The sequence below is a fragment of the Canis lupus genome, chromosome 18 (assembly GCF_011100685.1).
Source record: "Canis lupus familiaris isolate Mischka breed German Shepherd chromosome 18, alternate assembly UU_Cfam_GSD_1.0, whole genome shotgun sequence".
In the NCBI taxonomy this organism is placed as follows: domain Eukaryota; kingdom Metazoa; phylum Chordata; class Mammalia; order Carnivora; family Canidae; genus Canis; species Canis lupus.
In genome coordinates, this window is record NC_049239.1 from 7,509,351 (window position 1) to 7,524,744 (window position 15,394).

The following is a 15,394-nucleotide window of genomic DNA, read 5'->3' on the forward strand; positions in this document are numbered from 1 at the left end:
TTCTCTGTTGTTCCATAAGGAGAATATGGAAATCTGGAGTGGAGGAGGAAGACACTGCAGGGCGGGTTGACCTGGGTTTAGGTGTCCAATCTTTAGGCCCTCCACCTTAGGGGAGAGATGGGCCCTGTCCACGGCCTTTCCCACAGCTCTTCTGCTTCCTGACTTGAGGAAAGTTCAATGTGATTTTTTTTAACAAGTTCTAGGGGACCAAGAAGTTTGTGTTTCTGTTTTTTTTTCTTTTCTTAATCCTTTAAATATGTTTCTAGATAATTAGGAACATATTTACAGATATTCATAAATAAATTTTTTTAAAAAATTGAGGACATAGTTTACTCTGGTACAACATTTTTTGAAAAAATTCCTCACCTCAAAACTGCTATCTAAGATTATCATCACTTCAATTTAAGCAGGACATTATATCACTGAAAATGTAAAGTGTAAAGATGGTCTCATACCACAGAACAATCTTTACCACAACAGTTGGAAACCCTACGTAGATGTTATTTGAAAACTCAATACTATCTTTACTTTTCTCATTTTGTCTTAAGCCAGTTGACACTTTGCCACAGGTTGGCACCAATGCATTTTGGATTTACTCTCTCAGGGGAGATGTCTAGATAAAAACCAATGGCCCTTTCATACACATTTTTAGTAAGTATTATTGAACTTCACAGAAGAAAGATGACTCTTTTCTCTTACAATGTTTGTGCGTTGCTCATATTTTAACATGGCACATGCTACATTGCAATGTGTGTGTCTTTCTCTCATACACATTGGGAGGGCAGGGACACTTGCGGAGTTTCTTCTCCACTGCAAAGAAGCAGGATGGGCTGGCTGGGTTTCATTGGGTGCCATTCCATTGTTTCTTGAAGAGAAGCCATTGTCCAAATGCATGTCCACAGACAATGGCTCCTTATCCCCAGTCATTACCCTCAATGGGAACCAGAAAAAATTGGTCTAAACATTGTTGTGCATGGAAATTATTTTTCTCAAGTTAAGTGGATGGACTTTTAAGAATAAATATAGAAATGATAGTTTTGAAACTGAGTCCTTCCGTGTTCTGTTTCTGATTTCCAATGAGAATAGATATTATAGTATCTATGTAACTTTTTAATTTAATGGTTTAAAAACTAATGCAGAGTGGATGGGAGTTGAGAAACAGTTTGGCTGGCAGCATGATTGATGGTTGTTCAGTTTAGGCAGGGAAAGAGACCCCGGGCCTTGGTCTGGAGGTGCAGTGAGACAAAAAAAATTAAATTGGCCTGCCCAATAAAACAAGAATTCACAATGAACTGGGGAGTAGGGAAGGATTGGGGCCAGCTGCATGGAAGGAGGTCAGAGGCAGAGTCCTACGGGGGAAATGGCCAGGAGAGGTCCAGGGCCAGGGGTGGGGGGCAGGTCTCTGTCATTTGTACTACTAGGAAGTTTCCGACCATCTACTGTATGACTTTGTAAACTCTTTATTTCTGACTCCTTAGGAAACTTCACTAAAACTACCATCTCATGTGAGTGATACCTCAGAAAAGCCATGAAAGAGTGTCCATGTTTCCACATTTGGTTTGACGCAGAGTATAGAAAAGAGGCAGATGTAAGAGATGAGAATCTAAGTGAAAGAGATAATTGAACAGAAGGAAGATATTAGGGCAGGGAGTAACTATACGAAATGGAAAGTCCCCAAAATTCCTGAGAAATGCAGGGAGTCAGCTAAATGAGAGATGGGGAATAAACTTACTTTTATTTCAATATTAAAGGAGAGGAGGATGCTCTCACAAGATGGAAGCCTTGGAAACACCCACACAGCTGATTCTTGGGCTGTAATTCATCTGATGTTTTTCACAAATGGCAGCTTCTCCTGACTTGTTGCTGACCAGTTGAGCAATGTCTTCAACTTTATGGTGTAAACAGAACCGGGAATCCTGCCTATGACACCCAACATCCTCACGTCGTGGGAGAAACCTCCTTGTGTTTTTCTCAGCACCCAGAACTTTTCCTAGGAAAATGGTTATAATGGTAAGACTTCTTCAAAAATGAACTGGTTTTAGTACTGGAACCCATAAAGCTTCATTATATACTTTTTTTCTCCAAAAATTGTTTTTTTTTTTCTTTTTTTTTCCAGAAAGCAACATCAAACAGAAATTTCTGAGATCAAGAACAGGAAATGAGTGATTCAGCAGGCTGGATTTCACCCAAGGAGCTGTCTCCACAGCTGTAGAGAATAGCTAAGAAAAGTTCCAGGGGACTTGCCTGGTACTGCTTGAAAGCAGTCGGACTGAGAACCATAGAGAACTCTCTAGAGTGTGATGAAGGTCAGTCGGAAAGCCCAGCTTTATGTCAGAAATCTGTCAGCCTGGTGCCCTTACTCCACTGAATACCCTTTAACTCTTCTGCACCCACATTTGGAGGTGATCCAGGATGACTCAGGGTTCAAGAGAGAAGGAGCATCTCCCCAGGCAGGAATGTCCAGGTGTTTGTTCTTCTCTGAGAGACTGAACAGATGATTTACCCCAGCAGCTGGCACTGCTGTGCTTTTTTCCAAAATCTAATATCAGGCTGATTATCAGGCCCGAATTGCCCTTTGTGCAGGGCTGGAGATGCTCAGTTAGTTCAGATTCATTTGCTTCTTCTCTCTATCATCCTAAAGTGCACTCAGCCAACACCCAACTTGGCCTGTTATTATGTAATGGGTCTATGCGCACAGTTCTGTTGAGTACGCGGAGAACCATTTGGAGGGACTTGCCCAGAGACCAATCAAGTCCTCTTTAGTTGCTCTCCCTGTTTCCAGACTTGTCACACTCCCACCCATTCCTTGCACAATCCTCAGCTGAATCTTTCTGAGACACTGTTTCCATCATGTCACTCCCCTGTTCAAAAATCTCAGCTGTACCTTTAATATCTTTATAGCATCAGATGGATTTTGTTCCGGATCTCGCTTGCATTAGGTTGTATTTTGTGCATTTCTGAAGCTGCATATGACCTTTTCAAAACGAGCTGGAGTCTAAACGCAGGGACACATACCTGTATCATAGCAACAAAATATTGATTGGACTTTTTCTGTCATTGACTACTTCTGTTCAAGGCCCTGAATCAAGGACAATTTTGGTAAGTACCCCCCAAATTCTTACTGCCTCCAGAATTACTAAGAGGTGGCCAAATGGGTCTTACAAGTGCCTGTCCCAATCCCCAAATATTTATAAAAAGAGAAGACTAGACATTCGAGGGGAGTTTGATGTAGTGGGCAAATTCTAACAGTCTCGGTACTACACACTGTTGGCTGAGTGGGAAGTTGTAGGCATTTCCCTGCTCTCAGGCCAGCTGACAGATGCTCTAGGATAGCCATGTGTGAAAATTGGGAGTGCCTAAGGAGGGGAAGCTGGTGTTCACCTCCTCGGGGAGATGTTTCCTGGGCTTTGGTATCTCCAGGTCTTCCCTAGGGCCGCCAGCCTCAGAGAAGAAAGTGTGATGACTGTGTTCTGGGGATAATTCTGAGAACACGCAGTGCTGGGGAATGTGGAGAGTGCCATTGCTTCTCACCGGACAATCCTGAAAACAGGAGACTGGATTAAACAGCCTGCCATTGAAGGCCAAGGAGAAAGATCAGCAGCATTGCAAGGATGCTTGAATTTTTCCAGGTACCCAGATATTGAAGAGTACAGACTCAAGGCTTCTCAAAGATGACTCTATGAAAAGGACCACTTTCTTCACGCCTGCTGAGGGGTCTCATGCCAGGTGTTAGAGTCTTTGTGGGCTGTGCTCCTAAGGTCAGGAGCTAGGGGTGCTCAAGAAGAGAGGAGACCAGAGCTGCAGAGCACAGCACCCACATCAGAGAGCTGCATGGCTCTGAAGTCTGCACAGGGCTTCTAGAGAAACCATGCAACCATGCACATGCCCCATGAGAAACGTAGCCTTAGGCAGGCCCACACTGACCAAAAGCATCAGCAAGAACAGTTGAGTAAAACAAATCAACACGTCTTTTTTTTTTTTTTTTGTAACATCCTCAATAATTGAGAGGGACTGTGGCATCTGGCCCACATGTTAATAAGGGCGGGGAGGGCTGGTACAGCCTCTTTAAGGCAGGGGATGGACAAAACAAACCTGTCTGCTGTTTTTATTCCAATGAGTTCAGACTACACAACAAAAATTGCACTTGTACATATGTGTATATGTGTATAGCCTAATGCCTTATTATTCAAAAAATATTCCAATTTCCAATAAGCACTTTGCAGACTTACTATGTCTGAGCAGTAGACACACATCACTTGATATGGGAAGAAATAATGATTCTTTCCTCAAAGAATGTATATGAGAGACTGTCACAAAAACCTGTAAGCCGAGTGTAACCCGTGCTATCAGGGAGCAGACGCTGAGCTCCTTTCTGTGCACAGCTCACACTAGAGCGGATTTGAATGATGGGAATGCAGGGGAAGGAGATCCCATGGGTGGGGACGCCCAGCTCCTCTGACGTGGCCACAAATGAGCTGGTCAACAGAACAAAACCTGAGCTTCCCTTTCCTTGTTTTCTTGTTGGCTCCATTTCATCTAAGCTGCCCTGTTTTCATCCTCTGCTTAGACAAACAGTACCTACCTTTGCGCTCCAGCTCAAGTCTTGCCTTCTTTCCTAAATGTTGTCTGCCCCTAAGTCGAGGACACTTTTATTTCTCCTCGATGCTTAATCCTATTCCACCTTGTTGTGTCTCCTGATGATGTTTAACTTTAAACTTGCAACGCTGTTCTTTGCCTATAGCTTTAGGGTCAGATGCACGGTTTTCTACCTTGCTTTTCCTACTCACTGGTAGGTGACTCAATCCTGCTCAATGAGGCCTGGTGGGAAATCTGGTGGGAGCTTCTTACGAGATAAAAAGTCCCTCTGAGTCTCTCTCCAGGCATCATTTTGTCTGTACATGATGGGACACACTGTCCATGCATTAGGCGATGCGTTTTTCAGGGCCCAGGCAGGAGATAGGGAAAGCTTAATATAAAGGATTATAAAATAAACAGGGAAATAACCCATATGGGGTAAGGAGAACTTGAAGAATACAAGATTAGCAGATATGAGCAACAGCCTCTACTTCTGAGACAGAGGCAGAGGATTTAAGGAAAGAACAAATTAGGAAGAGAGCCCAGCACCCCCCAGAATGAGAGTCATACCTCCTAAGAGTGGGGTTGTGGTCCCCCTGGACTGTGAAGGGATTAGCTGGGGTGTTCCAGGGTGGGGCTGGCAGGCAGGGAACTGCCCATTGGCATGCTGGCAAGACGCTCTAGGAAAGCACCAGATGTTCAGGGTAGTGGTACAGGAGCAAATGCTGCAAGGGGCCAGGAAGCTGGCCGAGGTGCCAGCAGAACTTGCTGGAAAGTTGCCCCCTTTGGATGTTGCTGAAACTCACCAGGAACCTGCCAGCCGGGGGGCCCTGGTGACACTGGGAAGCCAGCTGGGCATGGGCGGGGTTCACTGGGAGCCACCTGTCCACAGGGTGCATCGTGCCTTGTGAGCCACCAAGTGCGGCAGGAGGCACTCGCTCCCCAGAACCAGGAAGGGGGGCCCTTTCCTCGGGCACATCCTCAGGCACCCTCTTCTGCAAAAGCTTAACATGGTGCCTCCTGGCAAGGAAGAAGTGTTGACAGAGTCCAGCCCTGGCTATCACGAAGCAGAGCGAAGAAAAGTGAATTGGAAGCTGACAGGCAATGAAGTGATCGCAGGCACACGCCTGCCGAGGGGACAAATGGCAAAGCCTGCACGGGATGGCCCAGCTGGACTGCCAACCAGAGTGCCCACCTACTCCACTCCCGGACTCATTTTTATCTGAAGTCATAAATTGTTTATTTTTTATACGCTTTTAGTTGGAGAGTCGATTATTTGCAGCTGCAAGTATTTTATCTGACATAAAATTTACTTGCTTTGTTTTTACTAAAATACAAAAAAAAAAAAAAAAAATACCCTACTGTCACTGTGACCACATAGGGCTAACAAACCTAAACAGCTCGGACTTTTCATAACATACGACAGTCTCATACTCCACCTATTGCTAGCCCAGAGGCAACCGATGCAACCAGTTCTCTCTCTTTATTTTATTTTTATTTTTTTAAAGATTTTATTTATTTATTCGTAAGAGAGACAGAGAGAGGCAGAGGCACAGGCAGAGGGAGAAGCAGACTGAGCCCGACGTGGGACTCGATCCAGGACCCCGGGGTCACGGCCTGAGCTGAAGGCAGACACTCAACCGCTGAGCCCCCAGGCATCCCAGTTCTCTCTCTTTAAAAAATGTTTTCGTTGTGGCAAAACACACTAACATGAAGGTTACCCTCTCATCCATTTGCAAGTGCACAGTTTAGTGGCATTAAGCGCTTCTGCACTCACATGGTTGTACAACCGATTCTGTTTATGGTTTTAGTTTTGGTGGCCTTCGTAGATCTGAGATATTTGCTTCACAAAATGCTGATTTTTAATTTATCACTGAAGATGCTATCTTTCTAGTTCCTACTGTAATACATGCACTAACTCCACTTACCTGGTGTCTCCTTCTTCATCCCAAAGAGCTACCTGTTTCAAATGTGACCCTTTTACTCTATTTACTGCGTTAGGAACTTAACATGTAAACAACTATTGCTTTAGATCAGAGGCACCACCTTTCTCACTTTCTCTTTGAAAATATTTTCTCGTGTTCTCAAGTTAAAAGGAGAATTATAAACACCAGTTGATTTGCCAACCTACCATGTAATGCCTGGGTAGAGTTTTGGATCTGTTCGCCAGGATCCCGAGTGATCCAAGATTATGGGCAGAAGGTCAGATTTCTGTTTTTTCTTTCCCAGCTTAACTTTCTGAAGTTTTCTAGATGATGTCAGTCCTTTTCAGTGGTGTCACCTTTGTCAGGGAGTTCCAGGCATCAGAAACGCCATATGTGCTGCTGATAGAAATTGATGGCTGGGTGTTTCTGGTGTGTCCAGATCATCCTTTGGGGAAGTTTGGTGGCATTTGCAACTGTGTAGCTCTTGCCCTGGAGCCTGACTTCTGTGATGGGTCCCTGGATTCCTGGATTTAATGTTCTCCCCCTTTAGGTTGAATCCTCCATTCAAGGTACATACCAAGGTACATACTAAGGTACATACCTCAGTAGTTTTTTTAAGAATGGATACATTTCAGGATCCTCGCATATCTGAATTGTTTTTATTTTGCATGTACACTTAATGGATAGTTTGACTGGGTATTTTATTTTTATTGAATGCAATTCACATAACGTAAAGTCCATCCCTTTAAAAGGCGTACAATTCAGTAGGTTTTACCGTGTTCAAAAAGTCCTGCTATCATCACCATGTTATTCCAGAACATTTTTTATTCTTGACTTGGTTTTGAACTTCTGTGTATTTCTACAGCCAATCTCCTACAAAAATTCTTGGGAGCAAGGACTACACATCATAAACCCGGTGCCTAGGCAAAAGCAGTTCTCATTTATGTAGTAAGAGGAAAGGTAAATGAAAGTCTAGAGACTTCCATTGCCGGCTTGATGGAGTCAGCAGCGATGTTGGATAAGCCCATGCAGTAAGAATCTGTACAGCATTTAGGGTCTGAGGGCGACTTCTAGGAGCTGAATACAACCTCCAGGAGCCAAGAGCCAGCAGGAAGTCCAGGCCCCCAGGCTTAACGACTGCCAGGAACTGGAATCTGTCCAATCACTTGAGCCGGTTTGAAAGAGGGTTCTTCCCAAGTAAAGCCACTAGAGGAGATCACAGCCCAGGTAATGTCTGGAATTCAGCTTTGGGAGATCCTAGCAGAAGACAGCTAAGCCATGTGTGGAACCCTAACCCACAGATACTGAGAGACAATAAATGTGTGCTGTTCTAACTGCCAGGTCTGGTGGTGTGTTACACAGGAATAGAAAACTAATACATATGACCTCGGCATCATCTGTTGATTATTTGTGTGAGAGCTCCAGCGTCCTGTGCATGGGAAGCCAACCTTCATGCAGCATCATCAGCATCAAGAACGGGACCTTATAAGTTGAAGAGAAGTCAATTGAAGATATTGTTACAAATTTTACTTCAACTTTTGAATAAATCATCACCCTTCATATTCTTTTAACAACCGTAGTCTAAAAAAGCACGTTTATAAGGTCAAGACATTCTGGATGTCTTCAGGAGTTTTCCCTACCTTGTGAAAAAGCCAAGGGATCAAGAATTGATATTAACAATGCCATTGCTAGGATTAAAAATCTCAAGGAGAGAAGATAAGCATTTTTTTGTATGTTTTTTTTTTTGTTTTTTTGCCTTTTGTTTTTGGGTGGCTGAAGAGACTGTGGGCCCAGAGAAATGATAAGAAATAGCTTAATGGAGTGCACAGAGAATCACATTTGGAATCAAGCAGACACATATTCAAATCCTACATTTGCTGCTTCCTGATTTCAAAAACAGCAACTTATGTCGAGGTTAAGTTATGTCATATGAAAAAAATGCTGCCAAAATTAACCCCAAATTTTTCTTGTGATGAGTAAATGAATAGCATGTAAAGCACTTAGGATGGATTGGCACATAGCCACATAGTTATTTATACTTAGACATAACACTATTCAAAATGTTTTAACTTTTTAAAAAAGATTTATTATATTATTTATTTGAGAGAGAAAGAGCACAATCAGGAGGGGCAGAGGAAGAGAGAGAGAATCTCAAGCAGACTCCACGCTGAACACAGGGCCCAGTGTAAGACTCAAGCCCATGACACTGAGATCATGATCTGAGCCAAAACCAAAAGTCGTATGCTTAACCACCTTGGCCACCCAGGCATCTCCAAAATGTTTTCATTTTTAATTTGATAACTTTAACTTTTAATGACTAATTTTTAACTTTCAATTTTTTTTAAATTTTAACTTTTCTGTCCTAATTACTGTAATACCTCTCCAGGAGGATCCTGGCCCAGCCACAGCCAAGGTTTTTGTGTGCTACAGCCCACAGTACATTGACAGAAGGTTGGCAATCCAACTTGGAGCACAACCTGCATCCTGAGCTGTGCACCTAAGCTGGAAACAAAAATCCAAGGGGACAAAATGTTGGATTGTTTCCATTGGGATTTGCTTTTCTACATTATCCCTGCTATTCTCATTCTCCCAGGAATCTCGCAGGAGGCAAGGCATGAGACTCCAACTGATATCTAGGTCCATTTTGCAATTGCCCAAATGCCCATGACTCATTATGGCTCTCAAACTCATTAAACTGGGTGGAACATGATGGTAAACACTGAGGGACAGTGTCTTCACTGCCTGAGTTTGACCTTGTTTGAAGGGGCCTGCTATTACTTCCCAGGGACACATTTTCCTTAATCTCCATCACTAAGGTTTCCAAGCAGAGGGATAGCAGAAAAACCACTGAAGTGGGGAAATATTTGGAGCATTTGAGGAACTAAAAGGCCAGTGTGTTTAGAAAATGATAAATAAATGTTAGAGTGGCGGCAAATAAAACTGTAGAGGTAGAAAAGAGGCCAAGATAAATAAATCTCTACATACTGTGGTGAAGAGTTTGATTTTTTGTCTAATTGTAATGAGGCCTTTATTTTTTTAAACAAATTTAATTAAAGAAATAACCAAGCTTAAGAAACAGAGCATTACCGTTGTGCCACATGTCTGTCTGTGCCTATTCTCCGGATGCCCTGCTGAGCAACCACTCTCAGGAAGCTTACAATTGTCAACCACTTTCTGCTACCACGGTTTTGCCTCATAAAAGATGTTTTCCCAAACAAAGATATTGTTATACTTTATATAGTTCTGACTTAAAAAAAAAAAAAGTAATTCTACATGTCTTCTTTGGTAATTGTTTTTGGTATCTCAACTTTGCAATTTCTAGATTGAGCCATGTGTATATGTGTAGTTGTTTACTCACTGTGTCCAGTATTCCATGGAGCGGCTATTCTGATGGACATTTGGATTGTTCCCAGTTTTTATCATAACAAATATGATGCTGTGCACATTTGTGTATGTGTCATATTGAGCATATCTGCAAAGAGTTTCTCTGGCACATAAAAATAGGAGTAGGATGACTGAGTCATACATTACATACATCTCTTTGAGTGTAGATGAGAAAATGTCAAATTGTTTTCCAAAATGGCCACCAATTTACACTATTCATCAGAGTATGAATTCTCACTGTTGTACATGTTCACCAATACAAAATGTTTTCCAATTTAAAAATTTTTTGCCAGTCTTTTGGGCAAAATTGTATCTCATGATCTTCTTTTGCCTTTGGCTCAACACTAAGAAGGATGAGAATTGTATCATTTATTAATGTTTCCATGTTTCTTTTTCTCTGAAATCCCCCTTTATATTTTTTGCTCATTTAAAAAAGTAAATTCTTTATCTCTTACTGAACTGTATAACTTCCTAGATGCTAAATAATAATCCTTTTTTGGTTTTATGCATTAAAGATATCTTTGTCCAACTTGTGACCCATCTTTTCATTTATTGATAATGTTCTTTCAAAAGCAGATATTTAAAATATATTTAGTAGAATTTATTTTCTTTTATGACTTGCTTTTTGTATTTTGTTAACTGATTTTCTTACCTAGAAGTAATAAAGATATTCATATTCCTGTCTAAAGTTATAAAGTTTTGCATTTTACATTTTTAATTCACCTGAAATTAATTTTTCAGTTTGGTGTAGAGGTATAAGGACCTTATTTATTTTTTTCTATGGGATTAATCCATTATCTGAACACTAACTATTAACTGAATAGTTCATCCTTTCTCCATTGACTTGCCGTGCCTCTCTTGTATATGATATTTCTAACACCTGAAGTCTTTCTGGATATCTCTCTATTGTCCCTTTTTCTTAGATTTGTTTAATAATTCTGTACACTAAAACAAATAATAATTCTGTACACTATTTCAGGGGCTTAGTTGTTTTGAACTTTTAAATTTTTTTTTTTTTTTGGCAGGGGTGCTTAGTGTTTTTTAAGAAGATATTTTTAATCCTGCATTTTAAATTCTTTTCAGCCAGAAGCTTAGTCTGAAGAACTGGTCCTTTATATCTGGTATCTGTAGGTTATCTAGCTTTAAACCAATCTTACATTTCTAAGGTAAATTCACTTTATTTTTTTTTCCAAAGATTTTGTTTATTTATTTGAAATAGAAAGAGTGGGAAAGAAAGCAACAGCAGGGGCAAAGGGAGAGGGTGAAGCAGACTTCTTGCTGAGCAGGGAGCCCGACACGAGGCTCAATCCCAGGACCTTGGGATTATGACCTGAACTGAAGGCAGCCGCTTACCCAACTGAGCCACACAGGTGCCCCTCTAGGGTAAACTCACTTTAGCCACTGCATATTATCTCTATTATTATTATTATTATTATTATTATTATTATTATTATTATTTTACACTGCTATATTTGTATTATCAAATATTTAAAGGATTTTTGCACCCAGATTATGAGATTGGCCTGTGTTTTGTCATTCATACTGTTCTCTAAGTTATTGTGCCACAGTCATCCTAGGTTCATAAGATGAGTGAGTAGCTCCCTCCATTTATACTCTGGGGAGTTTTTTGTGAGATTAGAAGGATTCATCTTCTGAAAGTGTGGTAGAATTTTTCTATGAAATATTCTAGGCTGAATGCTTTCTTTCTGGGAAGATTTTAACACATTGATTCAAATTCTTAAAGTTGTAGGGTTATTTTATCATTCTATTTCTCCTTGAGTCATTTTTTGGTAAGTTATATTTTGTAAAAATGTGTCCACTTGCCAAGTATTTAAGTATATTGGCCTGAGGCTGATTTGTAAAAGTGTTTTCCTTGCTAATGTTCACTTATGCCTTCATTTCTGAGCAATGTCATTAGAACTTTATCTCATTGTTTTTTTTTCAAATAACCAACTTTATGTTTTGTTTAGCATCTCTAATTTATCTTTGACTCTATATCTTTAATATTCAATATATTTATTCTCTCTTTCATCTACCCTCCTAAAGCTTATTTTGTGATTCTTTTTCCAACTTCTTTATCTAGAAGGTTAGCTAATCAGTTTTCATCTTCCTTTCTTTCTTTTGGTATTTATTTATGATTTATGATTTATGTATTTATTTTTATTTTTTTAAAGATTGTATTTATTTATTTGAGAAAGAGAGAGAGAGAGCAGGAGGAGGAGCAGAGGGAGGGACAAGCATACTTTGCACTGAGGGTGAAACCTCATGTGGGGCTCAAAACCTGGACCCTAAGATCACGACCTGAGCCAAAATCAAGAGTTGGTTGTTTAACAGGCTGAGCCAGCCAGGTGCCCCTATCCTTCTTTATTTCTAATAAAACATTTATGGCTAAATCATTTTTCTCTAAGAAATGCTTTAGATTTATTCCACAGGTTTTAAAGTGTTTGTATTAAATTTAAAATTCTAAATGTGTATTTTAAATCTTATTCAGTTTGTACTTTATAATATGATCTCTGCTCTTACTTATGCTTTATTTGGAAGCACATTTTAAAATTTTCATGTGAATGGTTTTTTTGTTTTTTTATTCATTACATTGTCAAGAAATATAATCTGGATAATAGCAAATTTGTTCACATTTTCTTAAGAGCTTAGTATGTGATATTTTAATAAATGCTCTAATGTGTATAGAGAATACAGAAAGTGTATAATCTTAATTACTGAGTGCCCAGTTTCTATCGATTAATTTATTTATCTCAAGTCTGTAAATTGTATTGTTTAAATTCTCTGTGTGTTTACTATTTGAGGGGTCAGTTTGACATCAATAACAGACGTCAAAATTTTCTCACCTTGATAGTGAATATATCAATTTCTATTCATATTTTTTGACAATTTAAACTTTTATATTTGAGCTATTAGGGGATAGAAATTCTGATAATTTGAAATTTTTATCATCAGGCAGCAACTCTTTTATTCTACAACAAATAATCTTACGTAAGCATTGATTCTGTTTGAAATTAATATAACTACTCCTACTTTCTTTTGGTTACCTGTTTAGTACTTTTTTTTTCTATCCTTTTACATTTGATCATGTAATACACTAAGACTTCTTACTATGATCTTTCAGGTGTCTATTTTCCCTAAAGTCAACAATTATCTTAAAAAAATGGTTTTGCTTAGTACAATATATCATTTGCACATATCTCAACTCTTAATTAACTAAGCCACCTGTAAACAGAGTAGACACATCATTTTCCTTTCTTGGAGTCCTCTTTCTCGGAAGCCTCAGACCTACTCCAGAATGTGCCGATTGCCCTCCAGGTCCACTTCTGTTGTTGGAAGTTTAGGACCTCCTTTCACCATCATCTTGGGAATTTCCTTTGCTTCTTCCTTAAGTTAGAAACTGTGTTTCTTGGGTCCAATTTCTGCCTGGTTTTTGTCCTGCTTCATTGTTGGTTTTGGGGAGAAAAAGCTAGACAATCTAAGCTTGCCCCTAAAGATTTACTTGGTGCTTTTCTACCCTACTTCTGCCCTAGGAGGCTGATTTCAGGCACTGCATCAACTTCTTGTCCTCTGGTTTTCAAATGGGCTAGGCCAATGGGAGGCACCAGCAGGAGATCAGAGGGGAATGAGGTAAGAGCTGGCTTCCTTTTCCTAGTCTCCACTGGTTGCCCATATTCCTTAACTGAGGTCCATAAGCTCTTCTCTGCAGCCTTCATCAAAGTTGAAAGAAACTATTCTTTTGGAGTTCTAGTAACCACTTCCTCCCATGGTCATTTTGGCCTAGGAATGATAATTGTTTTGTATCACTTTTAGGACAAGAATGTTTCACCCACCTGGCTGCCTGCCCACATTAGACATGATTTCATTACTTTCCAGTCTTTCTGCTGGCAAACTGACCGATAATAGAGGCTTTACTGGTTTTCTGAGAAAGTATCCATGGGAAGTGAACATTTTACACACTGAATGTTTAAAATATTTTTATCCTACCCTCACAGTAGGATAATAGTTTGATACTTACATAATCCTGGGTTACAAATTTTCTCCAGAATATTGAAAACCTCATTCCACTGTTTTCTTGGTTCCAACATTGCTTTTAAGAAGTAAATTCTTAAGATCTTCATCCTTCATGTATAAAAATTTCATCATGTGGTGTGTTGCATGCTCATTTTCATCCATTTTATTGGACATTAGATGGTAACTTCCAATTGGAAAATTAGAACTTCAATTCTGAAAATTTAAAATTCTGTGTTCACTCTGAATTAACTTTCTAAGTTTCATTTTTATCTTTGCACTGTGATTTTCCATGTTTTCCTTTCACTCAATTTTCTGGGAGATTTCCTCATTTGTCTTACAACTCTCCTACTCAGTCTTTTATTTCTTTTATCATGACTTTAATTTCCAAGAGCTTTTTCCAATTTTCTCACTATTCTTTTTTGTAGCATCCAGTTCTTGTCTCATGGATGCAATATTGTTTCTTATCTTTCAGAGAATAATTGTTTTTTAAAACATTCATTATCTTGCATTGTCTCTTTTCTCCAAGTTGTTTTTATTTCTACTTTTGGGGGACCCTGTGTTTCCTGCTTGAGATTTTCCTCTGTTGTCCAGTGATCTTGGACATGACAGCTGGTTGTTAATATTAAGAACAGAACACTATGTGTTGATTGGAAGCTCTGATCACATGGCTAGAACTTGTTGACTGTGACGTTTTCTTGTAGTATGAACTAGTCTTGCCATTCCTGGAAGTCAGTCTCTTTAGGTTCTTTTGTTAGTTGGTTAAGATTCTACAAAGAATAACTTTTTAACTTGCTGTCTTCTATATCTTACTCTTATTGTTGTTCATATTTTCCATCTCTTTATCTCTTTATGCCACATACCATGTAAATTTATTCAGTTCAAACTATGAGTTTATTATCCTTTTAGCTGTTAATCCATTGAGTGCTTTTTTCTTTCAATAAAATAATTATATCTATTTCTAAAATATTTAAGATTTAAATCTGCCTAATCCTTTTCTTAGTTCTGTGTTCCTTACTAATGCTTTACAGTCTGTACTTGTTTTGAAATATTTCATAAATATTGACTTTATATCCTGATATTTATAATTTTAATATTAGTGGTCCTGACGGGACTCTGATTTTTGTCCTTTATTTGCTTACTTTTCTGGTAGGGAACTGTTTCCTTGAATGTATGGAGATATATTACTGTAAATTCATATCTGGTTGAACATGAGCTATAGAAACACTGGTGATAATTTTCTTCAGAAAATCAGCGAATTTTGTATGAACCACCTGTTACCATTTTGATTACAGTTTTTGGGCTTGGATTTCCCTAAATGCAAGTTGTGTTGTATTTGAACTCTAGATCTGCAGGAAAACAGACTTACAATTTTAAATTTTTAGTAAGAATCATTATCATTCTATCAGTTTTGGAGCAGAAGGAAAAAGTCACGTTCTTTTGTAGGTGACTATGTATCAGTCAGAATAGGCTAATTAATACTGGGTAACAAACAACTC

The 15,394-nt window shown here is 39.3% G+C and overlaps 2 long non-coding RNA genes across 3 annotated transcripts in view; one reads left to right on the plus strand and one right to left on the minus strand.

The window, feature by feature from the left end:
* Positions 1-1,738: 1,738 nt before the first annotated feature.
* Positions 1,739-14,508, minus strand: LOC119864159. The gene is made up of 4 exons (XR_005373065.1): positions 13,903-14,508; positions 6,707-7,982; positions 2,885-3,015; positions 1,739-1,990 (listed from the first exon to the last, which is right to left on the minus strand). It is a non-coding gene; the product is annotated as an uncharacterized LOC119864159 (long non-coding RNA).
* LOC119864158 overlaps positions 2,147-15,394 on the plus strand; it is a 78,655-nt gene continuing 65,407 nt past the window's right edge. For both annotated transcript variants that reach the window (XR_005373063.1, XR_005373064.1), the window contains exon 1: positions 2,147-3,099. This is a non-coding gene — a long non-coding RNA (uncharacterized LOC119864158). The remainder of the gene's footprint in view (positions 3,100-15,394) is intronic.